Raw genomic sequence first — 15,088 nt, 5'->3', positions numbered from 1 at the left:
TTAATAATTAAAACATAACTTTATTTTTCATATTTAAAGTAAAAAAACAATCATTTCTCGTAAAACATATGTTTAAGGAGTATTCTGCATTTTTTTTAAACGGAAAGTTTATTAATCTTTTGTTTATCACTGATTATTCTTAGAAAATCATTAAACTCAATAATATAAAATTAAATATGTAACCTATGTAGGTATATAAAATAAATGGCATCAAATAAAATTTATTTTTGAATGATTATAAAATACATTAATAAAGCTGTAAATGTAAACACAAACCAAACAGAAGAATTGCGAGCATAACGAAACCAATAAACCAAGGTTTGAAAGCAACTTTCATTTTTGATAATGAAATAATGGTGTTTTAAAAATTAGAACGACATAGAAGTACATTTATAGATGAATCACAAATTGAAACAAGTCTAATTTAAGCTATACATCTTTTCAAATTCCAATATAAACGGATCTAGTTTGACAAAAACAAAAAATCACAACCACTTGTTTTTAAATTTATTAAATAAAAATAGCCTTTTTATATTTAATTTAAAGTATTTTTGATATGCATAAACAATAATTCGATTAAGTCACAGATTCAGAATTTATATAATATATATAGTCTATTATATATGTTTGGAGTCTATTTTAGAGTCATTTCAGGTTCACATACGTTTGAGGAACTTTGTTGATTTCAGAATTATTTGAGTTGCAGAACTGTAAAGACGTGTCCAAAATTTGGCGATGGACGGAGACCTTCCCACGCTGGGATTGAGCTCATATTTTGACACAAGATATATATTTGAGTTACCTTTCCTATTCCATCGGTTTGAGGTCCATCTGAAGGTTTTTTTTTTTTTGACATCAAAAAAAAAAAAAAAAAAAAACCTTCAGATGGACCTCAAACCGATGGAATAGGAAAGGTCCATCTGAAGGTTAAATATAGAGTTATGATCATTTCACTGAAGAATGGTATGTCAAACTCGCGAGAGGAAACTGTCGAAGAAATGAAGGAGTGTCGATCAATAATGACCCTTTGGTGTCGATCGACACTGATGAAAGTAGATGGCCGAGTCTATTTCAAGACCGACTGAGACCCAGAAGTCACCACAAATTAACAGGATGCCTTTGGCCAACTCAAAATTCTATTTATGTGTTTTATTAGTTGTTGTTTAGGGTATTCTTTCTTTTATGATTTATATTATTTTATTTTAGGTTTTCTCTTAGGTTAAAAAAATATAAAAGAATTCCTTCAGAATCTTCTTGGAACTCCTTTGGTTTTTGTATTGATTTCTATTTTATATATTGGATTGATCGATGGATGTCGAGAAGGATGCCAATGACAATCTATAATGCCCTGCCCTACATGTTTCTTAGATGGTTTTTTTTGCAGTGTATTATAAAACTGTTTTGCATGTTAAGTTCTTCCCTGCTATTATCAGAAATTACAGTTTCATAAAAATACATTTGTAACCATATCATAATATAAATTTCTCTGATGCTCATCATACACATCACCCACATTATTTCCAAATATATAATGTACTTGGTCCTCGTAATAAATAGCATTGCACTATAAGTTGGTTTTTCGAACTGTTTTGTTCACAAAAGTAGGCACGTTTTTACCACCAAATAAAATAATGCCAAAACGTGTATCTATCTATATTATTAAAATTAATATAATTTTGGTATTGTTTGGAAACATGGATAACATAATAAATGAGAATTGTTTGGAGACACATGTAGTAGATTAAATATTTATTTTTATTTACACATTTAGTCAATGTATTTATAATAAATTAAATACTTCAGTTTTGTATTTCGTTTTTATTTACACATTTCATCACTGTATTTAAAATCAATTTAAATTAATTAATTACAATTTTGTCGTTTCTTTGTGGTGAAAATAAAAACTAAAACTAAAATATATAGTATATATATTATGTAAAACAATTTTTAAATATAGTATTACTTTATTTAGTTTAGTCAAATATAAAAAAAATTGAGAATTCAGTTTTCAAAAGAACAAAATATCATAAAATCTATAATAATAAAGTTGGGTATGCTCTTTCCTCGTTAAGCCACATCAGCACGCAGGGGTGGGCAAATAATATGTTACCGGTGATGTGTGTCTATGCCGCATATAAAAAAAAGTATTTCTGGTTTTCATGGAATTACGGTGACGTGAGCAATTTGGTGTTTCGAAAAGCATGGAACAAGACACAGATGTGATCCACAATGAAAGGAGTAACGAATGGAGATTTTTCTTTGATAATTTATGATTTTTGTTGGTATGCGATCTGACTTTCTCTCCATGTAGATTGATCGTTGTTTCACCGCTTCAAGTGAGTCGAAGCATAGATTTGAAAAAAAATTCATTGACGTACGGGATGGAGTCTATCACTTGGGCAGGAAAGGATTATCTTGGTCTTTTTAATACTAGGAGAAAAAAGAGTGAGCTTTGCTTCGTATGGAGTTTGATCTTCAGCCGTGTGATACTTCTTGTTGGGGCAATAGTGGATTTGTTGGAAGTGGAGTCTACAGCAGGAAAACAAATATTTTTGTCAGATCGCTTTTCCTAAGTGCAAGGTTCATCCATTTTTCTCTTGTGGGATCATTGTCACGTGGGATGTGGAGGAGTCTGAGTTTGTGTATCAAATATTAGATCATAGTTTATCTTCCATCCTTACATGTTTATGATACACGCTATGGTATCACATACAAAAGAAATAAGATTCAAAAGTAATATTTCCTTAAAGCATTAAGAATAGAGTTTTGGTATTTTTCCTTTTAAGATACTTTAAGCAGTTTTTCAAATATTCGTAGGGTTATGATTTGTATAACCCTATATAAAAAGAGATCTAATCTTATTATACAAAGCTTAGTTTTTCAAAGTTGTTAATTAACATGACGATGACACATGACAATTAAAAATTTAAGATGATGATATGTGTTAAAATTTATCATATTTAATAATATAAATATAATAAGATAATAACACAAAAGAATTATTTAATCGTAGTTTTCCTTTTTAAATACTAAACAAAGATAATAATAGCAAAAGATTATTTGATGGTTTTTACTTGACAATAATTTCCTTTTTCTAATTTTTTTTTTCCTTTTTACAATTCCTAAACAAAAAATATGTATAATAATTTACTTAATAGTAATTTTTCGTTTTGTAAAATCGTTTTTTAAAATACTAAATAAAGATAACATCAAAAGATTATTTGATAGTTTTTTTTAGTTGACAATAATTTCATTTTTATATTTTTTTTCCTTTTTACAATTCCTAAAAAAAATATGTATAATAATTTACTTAATACTAATTTTCGTTTTCTAAAATAAAAAAATATAAATTTGAAAATTTGTTTGATAGTAATTATCCCTTTATAAAATTTTCTACAAAATGAAATTGGTTAAAAAGTGTTTAATTGTAGTTTTCTCTTTTTTTCAAATCTAAAAAAATGTAAAATAAGTATTTCAAATATTTTCATATAATAATAGACTCTATTATTTAAATACTAAATTTATGTTTAAGAAAACATAATCCAAAAAGGATTACATTATTTTTTTGTAACTGAAAGGATTACAATTATTCACATCTATATATAAGATTAAACTCTCCTATATTTTGTGACCAAACATAATTGCTTAATATATCATAATTAATCATATAAATATAATAAGATAATAACACAAAAATTCTTTAATAGTAATTTTCCTTTTTAAAATCCTAAACAAAGATAATAGCAAAACATAATTTGATAGTTTTTAGTTGACAATAATTTCCATTTTCTGATTTTTTCTTTTTTACAATTCTTAAAAAATGTATAGTAATTTACTTAATAATAATTTTCGTTTTCTAAAATCATAAAGAAAATATAATTGTAAAAATTTGTTTGATAGTAATTATCCTTTTATAAAATCTTCTACAAAAAAAATTGTTAAAGACTGTTTAATTGTAGTTTTCTTTTTTCTTCAAATCTAAACAAAAAATGTAAAACAAGTATTTCAAATATTTCCATATAATAATAAACTTTCTTATTTAAATAGTAAATTTTATGTTTAAGAAATCATAATCCAAAAAGGATTACAATATTCTTTTCTTTTTTTTTGTAACTGAAGGGATTAGAATAATTCACATCTATATATAAGATAAAACTCTACTATATTTTGTCACCAAACATAATTGATTAAAATCAGAACTCTCTCATATAAGAAAAACATTAGGTGCACTTTTTTTTGATATAACTTTATAATTATCATAAAATATGATGTTGTTGTGCGTAAGTTATTGACACAATTATGTGTGTTAGTTCTTATAGTCGATATAAAATTGGTTATTTTGTCATAGTAAGTCAATGTCAACATCAATTTATTATGTTACGTCAGTAACGATTGATCAATTCAGTATAAACGGTTTATTATGGTTATGTGAGTTAGATAATAATTTTAAATACTTGAACAAGAAGAAAAGGAGATGAAGATACATGTATCAATATTTGTTATTTATATTTATTTATGACAAATACATAGTATTATTATAAATATTATTCGAGTTTTAATGTATATAAAAAATCAGTTAGCGCAGTCAATCCGACACATGCATCCGTAATTTATTCTAAGGCATTTACTTATCAGTGCTTTTTTCTTTTTGAGACATAAGGCTTCACAGCTATCGGGAGTACATCTTGGAGGGTTGGGATTTTTTGATGATGGTATAGGTGTTAAAGTTGTGAAACACCACCTATTTTCTCCTGTCCGAGCAATAGCCCTTTCTCCTGTTATTAATAATTAAAACATAACTTTATTTTTCATATTTAAAGTAAAAAAACAATCATTTCTCGTAAAACATATGTTTAAGGAGTATTCTGCATTTTTTTTAAACGGAAAGTTTATTAATCTTTTGTTTATCACTGATTATTCTTAGAAAATCATTAAACTCAATAATATAAAATTAAATATGTAACCTATGTAGGTATATAAAATAAATGGCATCAAATAAAATTTATTTTTGAATGATTATAAAATACATTAATAAAGCTGTAAATGTAAACACAAACCAAACAGAAGAATTGCGAGCATAACGAAACCAATAAACCAAGGTTTGAAAGCAACTTTCATTTTTGATAATGAAATAATGGTGTTTTAAAAATTAGAACGACATAGAAGTACATTTATAGATGAATCACAAATTGAAACAAGTCTAATTTAAGCTATACATCTTTTCAAATTCCAATATAAACGGATCTAGTTTGACAAAAACAAAAAATCACAACCACTTGTTTTTAAATTTATTAAATAAAAATAGCCTTTTTATATTTAATTTAAAGTATTTTTGATATGCATAAACAATAATTCGATTAAGTCACAGATTCAGAATTTATATAATATATATAGTCTATTATATATGTTTGGAGTCTATTTTAGAGTCATTTCAGGTTCACATACGTTTGAGGAACTTTGTTGATTTCAGAATTATTTGAGTTGCAGAACTGTAAAGACGTGTCCAAAATTTGGCGATGGACGGAGACCTTCCCACGCTGGGATTGAGCTCATATTTTGACACAAGATATATATTTGAGTTACCTTTCCTATTCCATCGGTTTGAGGTCCATCTGAAGGTTTTTTTTTTTTTTGACATCAAAAAAAAAAAAAAAAAAAAACCTTCAGATGGACCTCAAACCGATGGAATAGGAAAGGTCCATCTGAAGGTTAAATATAGAGTTATGATCATTTCACTGAAGAATGGTATGTCAAACTCGCGAGAGGAAACTGTCGAAGAAATGAAGGAGTGTCGATCAATAATGACCCTTTGGTGTCGATCGACACTGATGAAAGTAGATGGCCGAGTCTATTTCAAGACCGACTGAGACCCAGAAGTCACCACAAATTAACAGGATGCCTTTGGCCAACTCAAAATTCTATTTATGTGTTTTATTAGTTGTTGTTTAGGGTATTCTTTCTTTTATGATTTATATTATTTTATTTTAGGTTTTCTCTTAGGTTAAAAAAATATAAAAGAATTCCTTCAGAATCTTCTTGGAACTCCTTTGGTTTTTGTATTGATTTCTATTTTATATATTGGATTGATCGATGGATGTCGAGAAGGATGCCAATGACAATCTATAATGCCCTGCCCTACATGTTTCTTAGATGGTTTTTTTTGCAGTGTATTATAAAACTGTTTTGCATGTTAAGTTCTTCCCTGCTATTATCAGAAATTACAGTTTCATAAAAATACATTTGTAACCATATCATAATATAAATTTCTCTGATGCTCATCATACACATCACCCACATTATTTCCAAATATATAATGTACTTGGTCCTCGTAATAAATAGCATTGCACTATAAGTTGGTTTTTCGAACTGTTTTGTTCACAAAAGTAGGCACGTTTTTACCACCAAATAAAATAATGCCAAAACGTGTATCTATCTATATTATTAAAATTAATATAATTTTGGTATTGTTTGGAAACATGGATAACATAATAAATGAGAATTGTTTGGAGACACATGTAGTAGATTAAATATTTATTTTTATTTACACATTTAGTCAATGTATTTATAATAAATTAAATACTTCAGTTTTGTATTTCGTTTTTATTTACACATTTCATCACTGTATTTAAAATCAATTTAAATTAATTAATTACAATTTTGTCGTTTCTTTGTGGTGAAAATAAAAACTAAAACTAAAATATATAGTATATATATTATGTAAAACAATTTTTAAATATAGTATTACTTTATTTAGTTTAGTCAAATATAAAAAAAATTGAGAATTCAGTTTTCAAAAGAACAAAATATCATAAAATCTATAATAATAAAGTTGGGTATGCTCTTTCCTCGTTAAGCCACATCAGCACGCAGGGGTGGGCAAATAATATGTTACCGGTGATGTGTGTCTATGCCGCATATAAAAAAAAGTATTTCTGGTTTTCATGGAATTACGGTGACGTGAGCAATTTGGTGTTTCGAAAAGCATGGAACAAGACACAGATGTGATCCACAATGAAAGGAGTAACGAATGGAGATTTTTCTTTGATAATTTATGATTTTTGTTGGTATGCGATCTGACTTTCTCTCCATGTAGATTGATCGTTGTTTCACCGCTTCAAGTGAGTCGAAGCATAGATTTGAAAAAAAATTCATTGACGTACGGGATGGAGTCTATCACTTGGGCAGGAAAGGATTATCTTGGTCTTTTTAATACTAGGAGAAAAAAGAGTGAGCTTTGCTTCGTATGGAGTTTGATCTTCAGCCGTGTGATACTTCTTGTTGGGGCAATAGTGGATTTGTTGGAAGTGGAGTCTACAGCAGGAAAACAAATATTTTTGTCAGATCGCTTTTCCTAAGTGCAAGGTTCATCCATTTTTCTCTTGTGGGATCATTGTCACGTGGGATGTGGAGGAGTCTGAGTTTGTGTATCAAATATTAGATCATAGTTTATCTTCCATCCTTACATGTTTATGATACACGCTATGGTATCACATACAAAAGAAATAAGATTCAAAAGTAATATTTCCTTAAAGCATTAAGAATAGAGTTTTGGTATTTTTCCTTTTAAGATACTTTAAGCAGTTTTTCAAATATTCGTAGGGTTATGATTTGTATAACCCTATATAAAAAGAGATCTAATCTTATTATACAAAGCTTAGTTTTTCAAAGTTGTTAATTAACATGACGATGACACATGACAATTAAAAATTTAAGATGATGATATGTGTTAAAATTTATCATATTTAATAATATAAATATAATAAGATAATAACACAAAAGAATTATTTAATCGTAGTTTTCCTTTTTAAATACTAAACAAAGATAATAATAGCAAAAGATTATTTGATGGTTTTTACTTGACAATAATTTCCTTTTTCTAATTTTTTTTTTCCTTTTTACAATTCCTAAACAAAAAATATGTATAATAATTTACTTAATAGTAATTTTTCGTTTTGTAAAATCGTTTTTTAAAATACTAAATAAAGATAACATCAAAAGATTATTTGATAGTTTTTTTTAGTTGACAATAATTTCATTTTTATATTTTTTTTCCTTTTTACAATTCCTAAAAAAAATATGTATAATAATTTACTTAATACTAATTTTCGTTTTCTAAAATAAAAAAATATAAATTTGAAAATTTGTTTGATAGTAATTATCCCTTTATAAAATTTTCTACAAAATGAAATTGGTTAAAAAGTGTTTAATTGTAGTTTTCTCTTTTTTTCAAATCTAAAAAAATGTAAAATAAGTATTTCAAATATTTTCATATAATAATAGACTCTATTATTTAAATACTAAATTTATGTTTAAGAAAACATAATCCAAAAAGGATTACATTATTTTTTTGTAACTGAAAGGATTACAATTATTCACATCTATATATAAGATTAAACTCTCCTATATTTTGTGACCAAACATAATTGCTTAATATATCATAATTAATCATATAAATATAATAAGATAATAACACAAAAATTCTTTAATAGTAATTTTCCTTTTTAAAATCCTAAACAAAGATAATAGCAAAACATAATTTGATAGTTTTTAGTTGACAATAATTTCCATTTTCTGATTTTTTCTTTTTTACAATTCTTAAAAAATGTATAGTAATTTACTTAATAATAATTTTCGTTTTCTAAAATCATAAAGAAAATATAATTGTAAAAATTTGTTTGATAGTAATTATCCTTTTATAAAATCTTCTACAAAAAAAATTGTTAAAGACTGTTTAATTGTAGTTTTCTTTTTTCTTCAAATCTAAACAAAAAATGTAAAACAAGTATTTCAAATATTTCCATATAATAATAAACTTTCTTATTTAAATAGTAAATTTTATGTTTAAGAAATCATAATCCAAAAAGGATTACAATATTCTTTTCTTTTTTTTTGTAACTGAAGGGATTAGAATAATTCACATCTATATATAAGATAAAACTCTACTATATTTTGTCACCAAACATAATTGATTAAAATCAGAACTCTCTCATATAAGAAAAACATTAGGTGCACTTTTTTTTGATATAACTTTATAATTATCATAAAATATGATGTTGTTGTGCGTAAGTTATTGACACAATTATGTGTGTTAGTTCTTATAGTCGATATAAAATTGGTTATTTTGTCATAGTAAGTCAATGTCAACATCAATTTATTATGTTACGTCAGTAACGATTGATCAATTCAGTATAAACGGTTTATTATGGTTATGTGAGTTAGATAATAATTTTAAATACTTGAACAAGAAGAAAAGGAGATGAAGATACATGTATCAATATTTGTTATTTATATTTATTTATGACAAATACATAGTATTATTATAAATATTATTCGAGTTTTAATGTATATAAAAAATCAGTTAGCGCAGTCAATCCGACACATGCATCCGTAATTTATTCTAAGGCATTTACTTATCAGTGCTTTTTTCTTTTTGAGACATAAGGCTTCACAGCTATCGGGAGTACATCTTGGAGGGTTGGGATTTTTTGATGATGGTATAGGTGTTAAAGTTGTGAAACACCACCTATTTTCTCCTGTCCGAGCAATAGCCCTTTCTCCTGTTATTAATAATTAAAACATAACTTTATTTTTCATATTTAAAGTAAAAAAAAATCATTTCTCGTAAAACATATGTTTAAGGAGTATTCTGCATTTTTTTTAAACGGAAAGTTTATTAATCTTTTGTTTATCACTGATTATTCTTAGAAAATCATTAAACTCAATAATATAAAATTAAATATGTAACCTATGTAGGTATATAAAATAAATGGCATCAAATAAAATTTATTTTTGAATGATTATAAAATACATTAATAAAGCTGTAAATGTAAACACAAACCAAACAGAAGAATTGCGAGCATAACGAAACCAATAAACCAAGGTTTGAAAGCAACTTTCATTTTTGATAATGAAATAATGGTGTTTTAAAAATTAGAACGACATAGAAGTACATTTATAGATGAATCACAAATTGAAACAAGTCTAATTTAAGCTATACATCTTTTCAAATTCCAATATAAACGGATCTAGTTTGACAAAAACAAAAAATCACAACCACTTGTTTTTAAATTTATTAAATAAAAATAGCCTTTTTATATTTAATTTAAAGTATTTTTGATATGCATAAACAATAATTCGATTAAGTCACAGATTCAGAATTTATATAATATATATAGTCTATTATATATGTTTGGAGTCTATTTTAGAGTCATTTCAGGTTCACATACGTTTGAGGAACTTTGTTGATTTCAGAATTATTTGAGTTGCAGAACTGTAAAGACGTGTCCAAAATTTGGCGATGGACGGAGACCTTCCCACGCTGGGATTGAGCTCATATTTTGACACAAGATAGATATTTGAGTTACCTTTCCTATTCCATCGGTTTGAGGTCCATCTGAAGGTTAAATATAGAGTTATGATCATTTCACTGAAGAATGGTATGTCAAACTCGCGAGAGGAAACTGTCGAAGAAATGAAGGAGTGTCGATCAATAATGACCCTTTGGTGTCGATCGACACTGATGAAAGTAGATGGCCGAGTCTATTTCAAGACCGACTGAGACCCAGAAGTCACCACAAATTAACAGGATGCCTTTGGCCAACTCAAAATTCTATTTATGTGTTTTATTAGTTGTTGTTTAGGGTATTCTTTCTTTTATGATTTATATTATTTTATTTTAGGTTTTCTCTTAGGTTAAAAAAATATAAAAGAATTCCTTCAGAATCTTCTTGGAACTCCTTTGGTTTTTGTATTGATTTCTATTTTATATATTGGATTGATCGATGGATGTCGAGAAGGATGCCAATGACAATCTATAATGCCCTGCCCTACATGTTTCTTAGATGGTTTTTTTTGCAGTGTATTATAAAACTGTTTTGCATGTTAAGTTCTTCCCTGCTATTATCAGAAATTACAGTTTCATAAAAATACATTTGTAACCATATCATAATATAAATTTCTCTGATGCTCATCATACACATCACCCACATTATTTCCAAATATATAATGTACTTGGTCCTCGTAATAAATAGCATTGCACTATAAGTTGGTTTTTCGAACTGTTTTGTTCACAAAAGTAGGCACGTTTTTACCACCAAATAAAATAATGCCAAAACGTGTATCTATCTATATTATTAAAATTAATATAATTTTGGTATTGTTTGGAAACATGGATAACATAATAAATGAGAATTGTTTGGAGACACATGTAGTAGATTAAATATTTATTTTTATTTACACATTTAGTCAATGTATTTATAATAAATTAAATACTTCAGTTTTGTATTTCGTTTTTATTTACACATTTCATCACTGTATTTAAAATCAATTTAAATTAATTAATTACAATTTTGTCGTTTCTTTGTGGTGAAAATAAAAACTAAAACTAAAATATATAGTATATATATTATGTAAAACAATTTTTAAATATAGTATTACTTTATTTAGTTTAGTCAAATATAAAAAAAATTGAGAATTCAGTTTTCAAAAGAACAAAATATCATAAAATCTATAATAATAAAGTTGGGTATGCTCTTTCCTCGTTAAGCCACATCAGCACGCAGGGGTGGGCAAATAATATGTTACCGGTGATGTGTGTCTATGCCGCATATAAAAAAAAGTATTTCTGGTTTTCATGGAATTACGGTGACGTGAGCAATTTGGTGTTTCGAAAAGCATGGAACAAGACACAGATGTGATCCACAATGAAAGGAGTAACGAATGGAGATTTTTCTTTGATAATTTATGATTTTTGTTGGTATGCGATCTGACTTTCTCTCCATGTAGATTGATCGTTGTTTCACCGCTTCAAGTGAGTCGAAGCATAGATTTGAAAAAAAATTCATTGACGTACGGGATGGAGTCTATCACTTGGGCAGGAAAGGATTATCTTGGTCTTTTTAATACTAGGAGAAAAAAGAGTGAGCTTTGCTTCGTATGGAGTTTGATCTTCAGCCGTGTGATACTTCTTGTTGGGGCAATAGTGGATTTGTTGGAAGTGGAGTCTACAGCAGGAAAACAAATATTTTTGTCAGATCGCTTTTCCTAAGTGCAAGGTTCATCCATTTTTCTCTTGTGGGATCATTGTCACGTGGGATGTGGAGGAGTCTGAGTTTGTGTATCAAATATTAGATCATAGTTTATCTTCCATCCTTACATGTTTATGATACACGCTATGGTATCACATACAAAAGAAATAAGATTCAAAAGTAATATTTCCTTAAAGCATTAAGAATAGAGTTTTGGTATTTTTCCTTTTAAGATACTTTAAGCAGTTTTTCAAATATTCGTAGGGTTATGATTTGTATAACCCTATATAAAAAGAGATCTAATCTTATTATACAAAGCTTAGTTTTTCAAAGTTGTTAATTAACATGACGATGACACATGACAATTAAAAATTTAAGATGATGATATGTGTTAAAATTTATCATATTTAATAATATAAATATAATAAGATAATAACACAAAAGAATTATTTAATCGTAGTTTTCCTTTTTAAATACTAAACAAAGATAATAATAGCAAAAGATTATTTGATGGTTTTTACTTGACAATAATTTCCTTTTTCTAATTTTTTTTTCCTTTTTACAATTCCTAAACAAAAAATATGTATAATAATTTACTTAATAGTAATTTTTCGTTTTGTAAAATCGTTTTTTAAAATACTAAATAAAGATAACATCAAAAGATTATTTGATAGTTTTTTTAGTTGACAATAATTTCATTTTTATATTTTTTTTCCTTTTTACAATTCCTAAAAAAAATATGTATAATAATTTACTTAATACTAATTTTCGTTTTCTAAAATAAAAAAATATAAATTTGAAAATTTGTTTGATAGTAATTATCCCTTTATAAAATTTTCTACAAAATGAAATTGGTTAAAAAGTGTTTAATTGTAGTTTTCTCTTTTTTTCAAATCTAAAAAAATGTAAAATAAGTATTTCAAATATTTTCATATAATAATAGACTCTATTATTTAAATACTAAATTTATGTTTAAGAAAACATAATCCAAAAAGGATTACATTATTTTTTTGTAACTGAAAGGATTACAATTATTCACATCTATATATAAGATTAAACTCTCCTATATTTTGTGACCAAACATAATTGCTTAATATATCATAATTAATCATATAAATATAATAAGATAATAACACAAAAATTCTTTAATAGTAATTTTCCTTTTTAAAATCCTAAACAAAGATAATAGCAAAACATAATTTGATAGTTTTTAGTTGACAATAATTTCCATTTTCTGATTTTTTCTTTTTTACAATTCTTAAAAAATGTATAGTAATTTACTTAATAATAATTTTCGTTTTCTAAAATCATAAAGAAAATATAATTGTAAAAATTTGTTTGATAGTAATTATCCTTTTATAAAATCTTCTACAAAAAAAATTGTTAAAGACTGTTTAATTGTAGTTTTCTTTTTTCTTCAAATCTAAACAAAAAATGTAAAACAAGTATTTCAAATATTTCCATATAATAATAAACTTTCTTATTTAAATAGTAAATTTTATGTTTAAGAAATCATAATCCAAAAAGGATTACAATATTCTTTTCTTTTTTTTTGTAACTGAAGGGATTAGAATAATTCACATCTATATATAAGATAAAACTCTACTATATTTTGTCACCAAACATAATTGATTAAAATCAGAACTCTCTCATATAAGAAAAACATTAGGTGCACTTTTTTTTGATATAACTTTATAATTATCATAAAATATGATGTTGTTGTGCGTAAGTTATTGACACAATTATGTGTGTTAGTTCTTATAGTCGATATAAAATTGGTTATTTTGTCATAGTAAGTCAATGTCAACATCAATTTATTATGTTACGTCAGTAACGATTGATCAATTCAGTATAAACGGTTTATTATGGTTATGTGAGTTAGATAATAATTTTAAATACTTGAACAAGAAGAAAAGGAGATGAAGATACATGTATCAATATTTGTTATTTATATTTATTTATGACAAATACATAGTATTATTATAAATATTATTCGAGTTTTAATGTATATAAAAAATCAGTTAGCGCAGTCAATCCGACACATGCATCCGTAATTTATTCTAAGGCATTTACTTATCAGTGCTTTTTTCTTTTTGAGACATAAGGCTTCACAGCTATCGGGAGTACATCTTGGAGGGTTGGGATTTTTTGATGATGGTATAGGTGTTAAAGTTGTGAAACACCACCTATTTTCTCCTGTCCGAGCAATAGCCCTTTCTCCTGTTATTAATAATTAAAACATAACTTTATTTTTCATATTTAAAGTAAAAAAAAATCATTTCTCGTAAAACATATGTTTAAGGAGTATTCTGCATTTTTTTTAAACGGAAAGTTTATTAATCTTTTGTTTATCACTGATTATTCTTAGAAAATCATTAAACTCAATAATATAAAATTAAATATGTAACCTATGTAGGTATATAAAATAAATGGCATCAAATAAAATTTATTTTTGAATGATTATAAAATACATTAATAAAGCTGTAAATGTAAACACAAACCAAACAGAAGAATTGCGAGCATAACGAAACCAATAAACCAAGGTTTGAAAGCAACTTTCATTTTTGATAATGAAATAATGGTGTTTTAAAAATTAGAACGACATAGAAGTACATTTATAGATGAATCACAAATTGAAACAAGTCTAATTTAAGCTATACATCTTTTCAAATTCCAATATAAACGGATCTAGTTTGACAAAAACAAAAAATCACAACCACTTGTTTTTAAATTTATTAAATAAAAATAGCCTTTTTATATTTAATTTAAAGTATTTTTGATATGCATAAACAATAATTCGATTAAGTCACAGATTCAGAATTTATATAATATATATAGTCTATTATATATGTTTGGAGTCTATTTTAGAGTCATTTCAGGTTCACATACGTTTGAGGAACTTTGTTGATTTCAGAATTATTTGAGTTGCAGAACTGTAAAGACGTGTCCAAAATTTGGCGATGGACGGAGACCTTCCCACGCTGGGATTGAGCTCATATTTTGACACAAGATAGATATTTGAGTTACCTTTCCTATTCCATCGGTTTGAGGTCCATCTGAAG

At 26.1% G+C, this 15,088-nt stretch overlaps 2 long non-coding RNA genes across 2 annotated transcripts; both read left to right on the top strand.

Moving 5' to 3' along the window:
- On the top strand, positions 1 to 4,776 carry LOC117131893. The gene is made up of 2 exons (XR_004455325.1): positions 1 to 825; positions 915 to 4,776. It is a non-coding gene; the product is annotated as an uncharacterized LOC117131893 (long non-coding RNA).
- Positions 4,777 to 4,781: 5 nt separating this feature from the next.
- LOC117131891 lies at positions 4,782 to 14,247 on the top strand. Its single transcript, XR_004455323.1, has 2 exons — positions 4,782 to 5,696; positions 10,388 to 14,247. It is a non-coding gene; the product is annotated as an uncharacterized LOC117131891 (long non-coding RNA).
- The last annotated feature ends 841 nt before the right edge of the window (positions 14,248 to 15,088 follow it).

The sequence above is a fragment of the Brassica rapa genome, chromosome A02 (genome assembly GCF_000309985.2).
Source record: "Brassica rapa cultivar Chiifu-401-42 chromosome A02, CAAS_Brap_v3.01, whole genome shotgun sequence".
NCBI lineage: Eukaryota > Viridiplantae > Streptophyta > Magnoliopsida > Brassicales > Brassicaceae > Brassica > Brassica rapa.
Note: the sequence above shows the minus strand (reverse complement) of the source record. Positions and strands in the feature narration are given on the sequence as shown.